General features: G+C 55.2%; 1 protein-coding gene across 3 annotated transcripts in view; it reads right to left on the reverse strand.

Annotated features, from left to right (window-relative positions):
* Positions 1 to 2,080, reverse strand: part of FOXP4 (forkhead box P4) — a 50,070-nt gene extending 47,990 nt beyond the window's left edge. The window contains exon 1 of one of the 3 annotated variants that reach the window (XM_058663343.1): positions 1,597 to 2,080. The gene's annotated coding sequence lies outside the window, so the exon portion shown is untranslated. The remainder of the gene's footprint in view (positions 1 to 1,596) is intronic. The other 2 variants (XM_058663336.1, XM_058663329.1) reach the window with 2 other exon arrangements.
* Positions 2,081 to 9,634: the final 7,554 nt, after the last annotated feature.

The following is a 9,634-nucleotide window of genomic DNA, read 5'->3' on the forward strand; positions in this document are numbered from 1 at the left end:
CACCCCAAATTCCTTCCAGACCCAGTCCAGTTCAGTCCCCGGGGGGCCAAGGCGGGCACTTGGACACAAACAAGAAGATGTTCAAGTTCACGTTAAAAAAAAAAAGAAAGAAAACGAAAACCCGCATCGGCCAAAATACACCTGGGCTTCCACCGAAACTGCCTGAGGGGCTGCCTCAGGGCTAGGTTTGCTCCTCGGGGGTCCCCTCACCCCTGCCCTAGCTTCGTGTTGAAGGCAGCGGTCGTGCGAGCCTGCGCCGGGGCACTGACCTCCGGATACCAACTCCCAGGTGCCAACAGAGCGGAGGAAGGATCCACCTGGCGATCGCTGGCAAAAGACCGGGAAAGGAGGGAGGCAGAGACGGGAGGTGCGGGCCAAGCTCCGGCTCTGAGACCCCTATCCTTTCCCTCCAGCCAAGGCGGTGGCGGTTGGGGCGCCAGCCGGTTCACAGGTGGCCCCAGTTAGACGGGAGAAGACAGATTCGCCGCCATCGGGGCCTCTGTCCGAATCCGCATCCCGCGAAATCATTAAATTTAACACATGCAATGGCCCAGGATATTCGGGGGTACCCCCGAATGCTAGCGCCAAAGGCTCTCTCCTCGGGCACAACTCAAGGAAGTTTGCTGTTGACGGGCGCGCGAGGCGGGAGCGTCGCAGGGATCGGTCTGGGAAAAGTATGGGGGTCGCCGTGGGGGACAGCAGAGGCCCTGGTCTGGGATGGAAGGTGAGGTCCAGTTTGGTTACGCCGGTACATTCTTCCCCACTGGCCTCCGGGCACTGGCCACCCCCTCCAAGGTGGGGTGGAAGCTCTCCCCAAACGAGGCGAGTAGTCCAATGCCCCCCCCCGCCCCATTCTCTGGCGGCGCACAAAGTCCTAAGGACCATTTCCAGACGCTCCTAACTCCCCAAGAACTTTTCCACTCGATCTCAGAGCCGTGCGAAGAATGGGGAGAAGCGGACGAAAGCTCCCGGCGCTTCCAAGGGGGGGTGCCCTCGGTGGAACCCGGGGCAAGCCTTGGGTCCCTCGGCTAGTGGTGCGTCTCAGGGTGTCCCGCGCAGATTGGAGCTGGGCAGCGAGGGGGGGGAGCCCGCTTCCCTCCGCAGCCCCAGCCGGTCCGGCCCGGGAAGCAGTCTTTGTCTGATTCGAGGCAAGGGGGTGTCGCGCCCTCCTACACCCCATCCCTGCGGCCAGGCAGGGGGCGGAGGCGCTGCAGTTGGGGGGAGGCCGGCTTTCAGTGGCTCCCTCCAACCGCCCCCCCACCACCACCACTACGCCGGCCTCCGGGTTACCCCCTCCCCCCTTCCCGATCGCCGCGCCGCGGCCCCCACCTGTTCCCTGCGGAGCTCCTGCCCGCGGGGGCCCGGCCGGGGGGCGGAGTGTCGCGGCTGCGTGGGGTCAGTGCGCCGGGGCTGGCCCTAGTTGGAACAAAGTGCGCCGGCCGGGGCCCGGCTCCTCCCGGCGCCCGGCGCGGCTGCGGCGGGCAGTTTGCAAACACAAAGTGAGCCAGAAGCAGGCGAGAGAGTGCGCGCGAGTGAGGGAGTTGGTCTGGGCTCCGGCCCAGCCCCCACTCGGTGCCGGCCCGACCCGCCACCTACCTGTCCCGCCCGGTCGCTCCGTGCGGGCTCCGGCCCGTCAGTCGGCGCCGGGCATGGGGCTCGCTCGGGGCGCAGCCGGGCCCGCCGCCGCCGCCCGCCGGGGCTGCCCCTCCGCGCCGGCCCGCGCCGCGCCGCTCTCGGGCGTCCTCCCCGCCGCCGCGCGCTTCAGCCCCGCCGGGGCATCGCACTTTGTGAGCAGCTCGGCTCGCTCCGGGTGCTGCTTCTCCTCCTTCCCGGTCCTCCCGCGACGCTCGCTAGCTCGCTCCGGCTCCTGGGCTCCAGGACCCCGGCGTCCCCGCCCCCGGCCCAGCCCTGGTTCCGGCCCCGGGCTCCTCCCCGCCGCGCCGCCGCCGCCACCGCCGCCACCGCCTGCGCCGCGCCCTCTCCGCGGGCCGTGGGGGGCTCCGTCCCGGCCGCCGGCCGCACCGTCCGATCCGCAGGGGTGGCCGGCTCCAGACTCCGAGGGGCTGCGACTGCGCCGGGGCTGCGAGTGGCTGCGAGCGGGCGGCGCGCGGGCGGGGCGGGCGGGGACGCGGGAGGCGGGCGGAGGGGAAGGAGGGAGCGCGCCGAGAGCGAGGGAGGAGGAGGAGGGAGCGGCGAGCGACGCGGGGAGGGCCGACCAACTTCTAGCGCTACCATAATTCGCCTAAAGCAGGTGCAGGCGCTTTCACCCGGCGAGGCCGCCTGCCGCGAGCCAGAGGTGACCACGTGGACCGAACTTTAGGGGAGAGAAGAGTGGGGCCGTGGTGGTGGAGGGGAAGAAGGCGCCGGGCTCCGGATCGGAAAGAGAAGGGCAGGCGGGGAGAACCCCGGGGCTTCACCTTGTTCTCGGACTCAGGCTGGGGGTTGGGGGCGCTTTGTAAAAGCTGGCCTCTCGCTGCAGCTTGGAGGAACGGCCCCGTCCTGCTCCCACACGGTTCACTGGTTCTCGGCGGGCTGCGCACGACGCGGGGAGTGGCCCGGGGGCCGGAGGGGGGGTCCGAACTCGCGGCCGCCGTTGGGCAGGGGCCTACCCTACCTCCCCGGCGCTCCCACGGCCTGGGGGCTGCGGGTGGGCCTTCTGAACTGGGCTGGGAGCGGGAATTTGCAAACCACCCTCCCTCAGCGGGCCACCTTCCTCCTCTGAAGGGGACTTTCCCGGAACCAGAGAAGAAGGGGCCCATGCCCGGATCCACGCGGACCCGGCGAAGTGCAAAGTTGAAGCAATTATTCGGACAAATGAGATTGTAAACAGAATTCGGCGTCTCGGAATACTGCTTCTGCTCCGGGGATTGGAGGGGCGGCGGCGCTGGTGTGTGTGTCTGGGTCGGGAGGGGGAAAGGCCCTGTATCCAAGGGGGCGGGGCGGGCTCTAGTAGTAGCTGACGCCCGGCCGGCCGGAGAAATCTGACTAGATCCTCCGCCCCGTCGGTCTGGGAGTGCTGAGCTGGGCCGGCCGAGCAGCGCGGCTCTCCAAAGAGCGCTCCTCCACCCCCCGCCCGGAGATACCGGGACTCCCTAACCAAGGGAGGGGCCCTGACGTGCAAATAAGGGCAGGAAGGCAATTCCCCCGCCTTTCAGAATAAATTAAATTTATTTATTTGAAAGGCAGAAAGAGACCTCCATTACCTGGGGTACCAGCCAAGGGGCCAAAACAGGAGACTGGAGCTTAATCCAAGTCTCCCAGGTGGGTGGCAGGGACCTAACCGCGGAGGCATCCCAGGGTTCCAGTTCCCAGGAGCAGGAGCTGGGGATTGAACCCAGGGCTCTTTCCTGGCCCCAGTTACTTCATGGAAATCGACAAGGGTCCGTGAGGCCCCAGTGCCCTTTCTGAGGTTGCAGCAGCCAGAAGTAGTTGTACTGTTATTGACACCTGCCTAGGTCCTAATTTGGAACCTTTCTGCTTTCTAGGTCTGAAATTGTTGGGAGACAGGCCCTGGACCAGATAGCCTAGTGGCTAAATCCTCACCTTGTATTCACTGGGATTCCGCATGGGTGCCGGTTCAGGTCCCAGCTGCTCCAGTTCCCATTAGATCCCTACTTGTGACCTGGGATAGCAGTAGAAGATGGCCCAAAGCCTTGGGACCCTGCACCTAGATGGGGGACCCAGAAGAAGCTCCTGGCTCCTGGCTTCGGTTGGTTGTTCCACCTACAGTGTATGGGAAATCTGTCTCTCCTTCTCTCTGTAATTCTGACTTTCCAATAAAAATAAATAATTTATTTCAAAAAATACTTTAAAAAAAAGGAATGGGGGGGGGAGGACTCTTAAGAGCCACTTATTGGATATTACAGTGTGCTTTTCTGTGTAGCAATAGCAGTGGCAAGAGGCATACAGTAACAGCTAGTGTTTGAGGAGGACTCCATGCCAGGCTTATTGGCTGGCCCATTTAATTGGCACAGTAACCCTATGGGATAGGTAGTTCTATGATCTGCATTTTGCAGAAGAGGAAACTGAGGCACAAAATAAGCACGTTACTTGCCCAAGTATCCACAGCTAATAAATGAGGGAGCATGAATCCAGCCAGGGCCACATGGGTTGAACACAGTGAAGTGGCAAGTGGCTCACAGGGTTCTTCGTGTAACACTGCCTACTGCAGGCCATCAGGAGGAGGAGGAGGAGGAGGAGAATGTGTCGGAAGCAAGGCAGGCCTTGGAGGAATGATCCAATTCATGTTCTGGGGAGAGTAAGTTGGATGAAGGTCTGGGTGTGCGGACAGTCCTGGACCAAGCTGCTGGGGTCAGGCCAGCTACCTGATGACCACGCATCTCCACTCCCTTGCTGCGGTGTAGGGTGAGAATTAGGGACCTGGGATATTTAAAGGAGACTTTGGCATAGTGGGATTCTTTGAGGGACCAGGTATGACCAGGACAGTCTCCTTCTGGTCCTTGCTTCTTCCAGGGATTCCGGACAGGAAGCAAGACCTTGGCTCAGAGCAGGGGACCTGGAGTCAGGTAGCCTTGCATAGAACTTTAGGCTCTGTCACTTGCTGGTGTTTAACCTGGACAAGGGATGGGCCTGGGAGCCTGGCACCTCCAGGGGTCAGCAGGACAGTGTGGAAGAGCCAGGATAGAATGTCCAGCCTGTGCCTTCCAAAAATGTTCGTGTTCCTTCTTGTAAGCCCCTCCCTGAAATGAGGGAAGGCTGGAAACCCTGAGTTACCCTTACTAAATAACTGCCTGCCTCATTGCCTGCAAGAGGTGGCTCTGCTCCCCACTTTACAGGTCACTTGCCCCAGGGCACATAGCTGGGATGTGGTACAGCAAGAACTGGCTCCTAGCTCTTCCCGCTGTATAATAAGTGGATGCCCTTTCCCAGGTCAACTTGTGTGCTGTTTTTGTGGGGGATGAAGTGGACTAATAGCACTTGGCCTGATGTTCAGGTGTGGGGGTGTTGGACTGTGTGCCCAGAAACATTTATCTTCTTATTCCCACAGTGCCAATACAGGTGAGCTCAGGTATTCCATATTTCTTTCTTTTTTTTTTTTTTTAGGGGAAAAGACAGAGTAAAAGCTGATCTGATCTGTTGGCTCACTCCCCGAGTGCCTTCAGTAGGATATGCATTATGAGATTGCTGCAGTGGCAAGTGGGACCCTTACTTACTCAAACCCAAACACACTGGAGGCCGGGGTTGCAGCACAATGGATGAAGTTGCCTCTTGCATTGCTTGCGTTGCCTGCAGCCCAGGTCTAGTTCCAGCTGCTCTACTTCCAATCCAGCTCCCTGTTATGTACCTGGGAGGGCATGCGATGATGGCCACGTGCTTGGGCCACTGCCAGCCAGGAGGGATATGTGGATAGAGTTCCAGGTTCCTGGACCTGTGGCCACTGGAGAAGTGAAGCAGCAAGTGAGAAGTGAAACAACAAATGAAAGATTTCTCTTTCTATTGGCATGTCTTTAAAAAAAAAAAATCTTCACTAAACACACAGATAGCAGACCCTCTGACGGGAGCTGTCAGGATCTTAACCTCCAGGCCAAATGCCTGCCTGGATCTTAACTTTTTTCCTCAAAAAAACTTTTAATATTAAGGTACAAAACTTGATTCTCATAAAATTGTAATTCTCCTAAGTAAAGGGTGCTTCAAAACATCAGGAAGAAATGGAGTTTTTTTTGTTTTTTTTTTTGTTTTTTTTTTTTAAAGATTTATTTTTATTACAAAGTCAGATATACAGAGAGGAGGAGAGACAGAGAGGAAGATCCTCCTTCCGATGATTCACTCCCCAAGTGAGCCGCAACGGCTGGTGCGCGCCGATCCGAAGCCGGGAACCAGGAACCTCCTCCGGGTCTCCCACGCGGGTGCAGGGTCCCAAGGCCCTGGGCCGTCCTCGACTGCCCTCCCAGGCCACAAGCAGGGAGCTGGATGGGAAGTGGAGCCGCCGGGACCAGAACCGGCGCCCATATGGGATCCCGGGGCGTTCAAGGTAAGGACTCCAGCCACTAGGCCACGCTGCTGGGCCCAGGAAGAAATGGAGTTTGAAGAGCAGCTGAGGGCCACAGCAGTGAAGAGGCTGCTGGCTGGCATACTGGGGCAGAGTACCCATGTTCGGAATTCCAATTTCGCTTCCAGTTCCACTTCCTGCCAATGCACACCCTGGAAGGCAGCATGGAGTTTGGGGCTCCTGGTTTCAGTCTAGCCAGGCTCTGGCCGTTGTGGGCATTTGGGGAATCAATCAGTGGATGGAAGAGCCTGTCTCACTGATTTTTTTTCACTTTCCAGAAAAGTAAAAAAATAAATAACATATTAAAAAAAGACGCTTATGTTGGTGCTAAAAGTTTTGGAATCCAGTGTTTGTATTGTACATTTTCTATGAACCCCTGGACTATCCCTCAAATGTGTAGACTTTAGAATGTTTGGTGCCAATATAAGCTTACCATCTAATTCCATTTTCCACCAATTTTTTGGAGTTTCCTCATACATAGACTTCTGTGTGTTCACTAAAGCCATACACCTGAGCCATCTACTCATGTATGCCAACTGTTCACAATAGCTCTCAAGAGAGGAACAGGTAAACAAATCACATTCTCGTCTGTGGGCTAGAACTTGGCAGTGAGAATGAGGGCTCTATTGCCATATGTAACAAGAGGGGAGGAATTGCACAGACATGCTGTTGGCCAGAAAGGCCAGACATAAAAGGGGAAGAACAGTGTGATCACACTGATTGGAGATTCTAAAGTCAGTTGAATTAATTGATGGTGTTGGAACTCAAGGATGTCCCTAGTACAGGTGGGACACGGATGGAGGCTTTGGGAAGGGTCTCGTTTTAATGGGTGATTTGGTTACATGGATGTGTGCACTGAGATTTAATGGAGATGTACATGCCCCTAAGCTTTATATATCTTTATATTCAAAAATTAAAAGCAGGCAAATTGCTGCTCATCTACCGTCCACCTGCTCCACCTGCCCTGTGCTTCCCTTGCCAGCAGTGGTTGGTGTCCGGAAGCTACAGCCAGGATTTCTGCTCTATCTCAACAGCAGGAATGCAAGGTGCACTGTGCTCCAGGGTGGTGGTGGTGGTTGGTTTTAACTCAATTGTGTCCCTGCTACACATTCTGCTTTGTCTCTCTTGCCACTTGTTTCCCAGGTTCCTGGAGAGCACCCTGCCAAGTCCAAGTCCAAGTTGGTGCTCCTCTGTCTCTTTCCCAGCTGTCCTGGGGGCACAGGGAGGCTATATTGGATGAGTGGCCCACATGGCTTCCCCTGCAGTGGGCTTGCCTCCTGCTCAGGCAAGTTGCTTCCCTTCGCCCAGTGCCTCCTTCATTCTGGAATCTTCTCACCGGGCTTCCTGGTCTTGGTGACCCAGGGAGACCCACGGTGGGAGATGCAGGAGGGAGGGAGGAGGGGCACACGTTGCCTTCTCTGCCAAGGCCCCATACTCCAAGACAAATGAGGACTTAAACAAAGAAATGTTTCATTAGGGGTTGATAGCTTAATGAACTCTGTGGGAGCCTTCAAGTCACCCTTCAGGCTCCCCCCCACAACTTCTGTCCACAGCTTACCATATTGCCCCTAGTAGAGGACCATACTAATGTGGGGAGCTTGGAGAATGCAGGTGCTGTGGAGAGCTCCCAGGACTATCAGGGCTGGGCTCTGAAGACCAGGCTGGCTTAGGTGCTTTGGCCCTGGCAAATGCTCGAAGCCGTTGTCTGCCCCTTGTAGTCACTTTCAGAAACTCAGTTTGACTCAGGCCTTTTCTGAGGGATGGTGGGCAAGGGCCTGGAGGCTGGTTAAAATGGTTCATTAAAGATCAGGTAATGAATCACAACATGAGAGCAGTGGGCAACTTTCCACTCATTAGAACATAGCATCTTTGGACGTGGTAAGTCCCCTTGGTGCAGGAAGGGAGCCAACCAGAACAGCCCTTTCACTCTTTAACCGTGAGTCCATATCTGCCTTCCCATGTGAAGACTCAGGTTTAAATCCTATTTCTGTCACTTCCACTTCTGAAATCCTGAAGCAAGGAGCTGGACTTCGGGTCCTTCATCTACAGGATGGAGAGAAAGGTCAATAGGAATAAGTAAGGGTTCTAGAGCGTTCTTTTCTACATAGGTCCTGGAGAGGCTGTGTGACTGCTGCTAGGATCCTTTGGTCACCCCAGGCCACACAGCCCTCTTTCCCTTTCTCTTTAGAACTGGACTCATTGATGTTACAATGTTTCCTTGCCCAGCTTTTTATGTCCTAAGCACCTTGTAACTTGTAACACATTGCATTATTCTTTAACTTTTAACTATTTCCACCCCTCCCAAAGATTTATTTATTTATTTGACAGGCAGACCTATATATATAGAGAGAAAGATCTTCCATCCACTGGTTCACTCCTCAGATGGTCTTAACTGGGCTGGTTTGAAGCCAGGCCAGTCTGAAACCAGGATCCAGGTACTTCTTCCAGGTGTCCCATGAAGGTGCAGGGGACCAAGCACTTGGACTGTCTTCTACTGCTTTTTCAGGTGCATTAGCAGGGAGCTGGAGTGGAAGTGGAGCAGCTGGGGCCCATATGGAAGCTTACGCAACAAATGGAGGTTTAGCTTGTTACGCCATAGTGCAGGCTCTAACTGTTGCCCTTTTAAGTCTCATTTTTCCAACTTGAGGCCAGGGACTTGCCAAAAATTGCACCCAGCTTGGTATCTTTTGCATAGCAAATGAGCAGGTAAATGCATCTATTGCATGCTGATTTGATTTGATATTCTAGAGCAAAGGTTTTGTTTTTGCTTTTGATTCGGTTTGATTAAGTAAGAATCAACATTGTGGTGCAGCAGGCTAAGCAGCTGCTTTTGAGGCCAGCATTCCCTATCTGAGCACTGGTTAGAGTCCCCGCTGCTCTGCCTCTGATTTAGTTCCCTGCAAGTGTACCTGGGTCCCTGAAACCCATGTGGAAGTTCTGAATGGAGTTCTGAACTCCTGGCTTCGTATACTCCAACTCCAGCTGGAGTAGACATCTGGGAAGTGAACCAGCAAATTGACAACTCCCTGTCACTCTGCCTTTTAAATATACACATATGTGTGTGTGTGTATGTATTTGTATGTGTGTGTGATTTAAAACACTCATTTATTTTTATTTGGAAGACAGATTTTACAGAGAGGAAAGTAGAAACACAGAGAGAAAGGTCTTGCATTTGCTGGCTCACTCCTTAAATGGCTGCATTGACCAGAGTTGAGCCAATCTGAAACCAGGAGCCAGGGGCTTCCTCCAGGTCTCCCATGTGGGTACCGCTGCTTACCCATTAGCAGGGAGATGGATTGGAAGTGGAACAACTGGACTGCATCAGCACCCAGCTGGTATCAGTGCTGCAGACAGAGAATTAATTTGCTATACCACCATGCTGACCCCTATAAAATAAATCTTTCAGAAAATAAAAATAGCCTGAAGTCTTAGGGCAAGTTGGCACCCTGCAGGTATCTGCTGGGGGTATAGAATGTGGGCAATAGCTGTGTCTGCACTAATTGCCAGGAAAGCACAGGGGATGAAGGGGTCCTTGGGTAAAAAGTGGAACCAAGTGGTGCCTCCACTCCCTGGGAACCAAGCCATTTCTTTCTCCCAGAGGGCTATTTATGCTCCCTTCTTCAG

The sequence above is a fragment of the Ochotona princeps genome, chromosome 1, assembly GCF_030435755.1.
Source record: "Ochotona princeps isolate mOchPri1 chromosome 1, mOchPri1.hap1, whole genome shotgun sequence".
NCBI classification, from domain to species: domain Eukaryota; kingdom Metazoa; phylum Chordata; class Mammalia; order Lagomorpha; family Ochotonidae; genus Ochotona; species Ochotona princeps.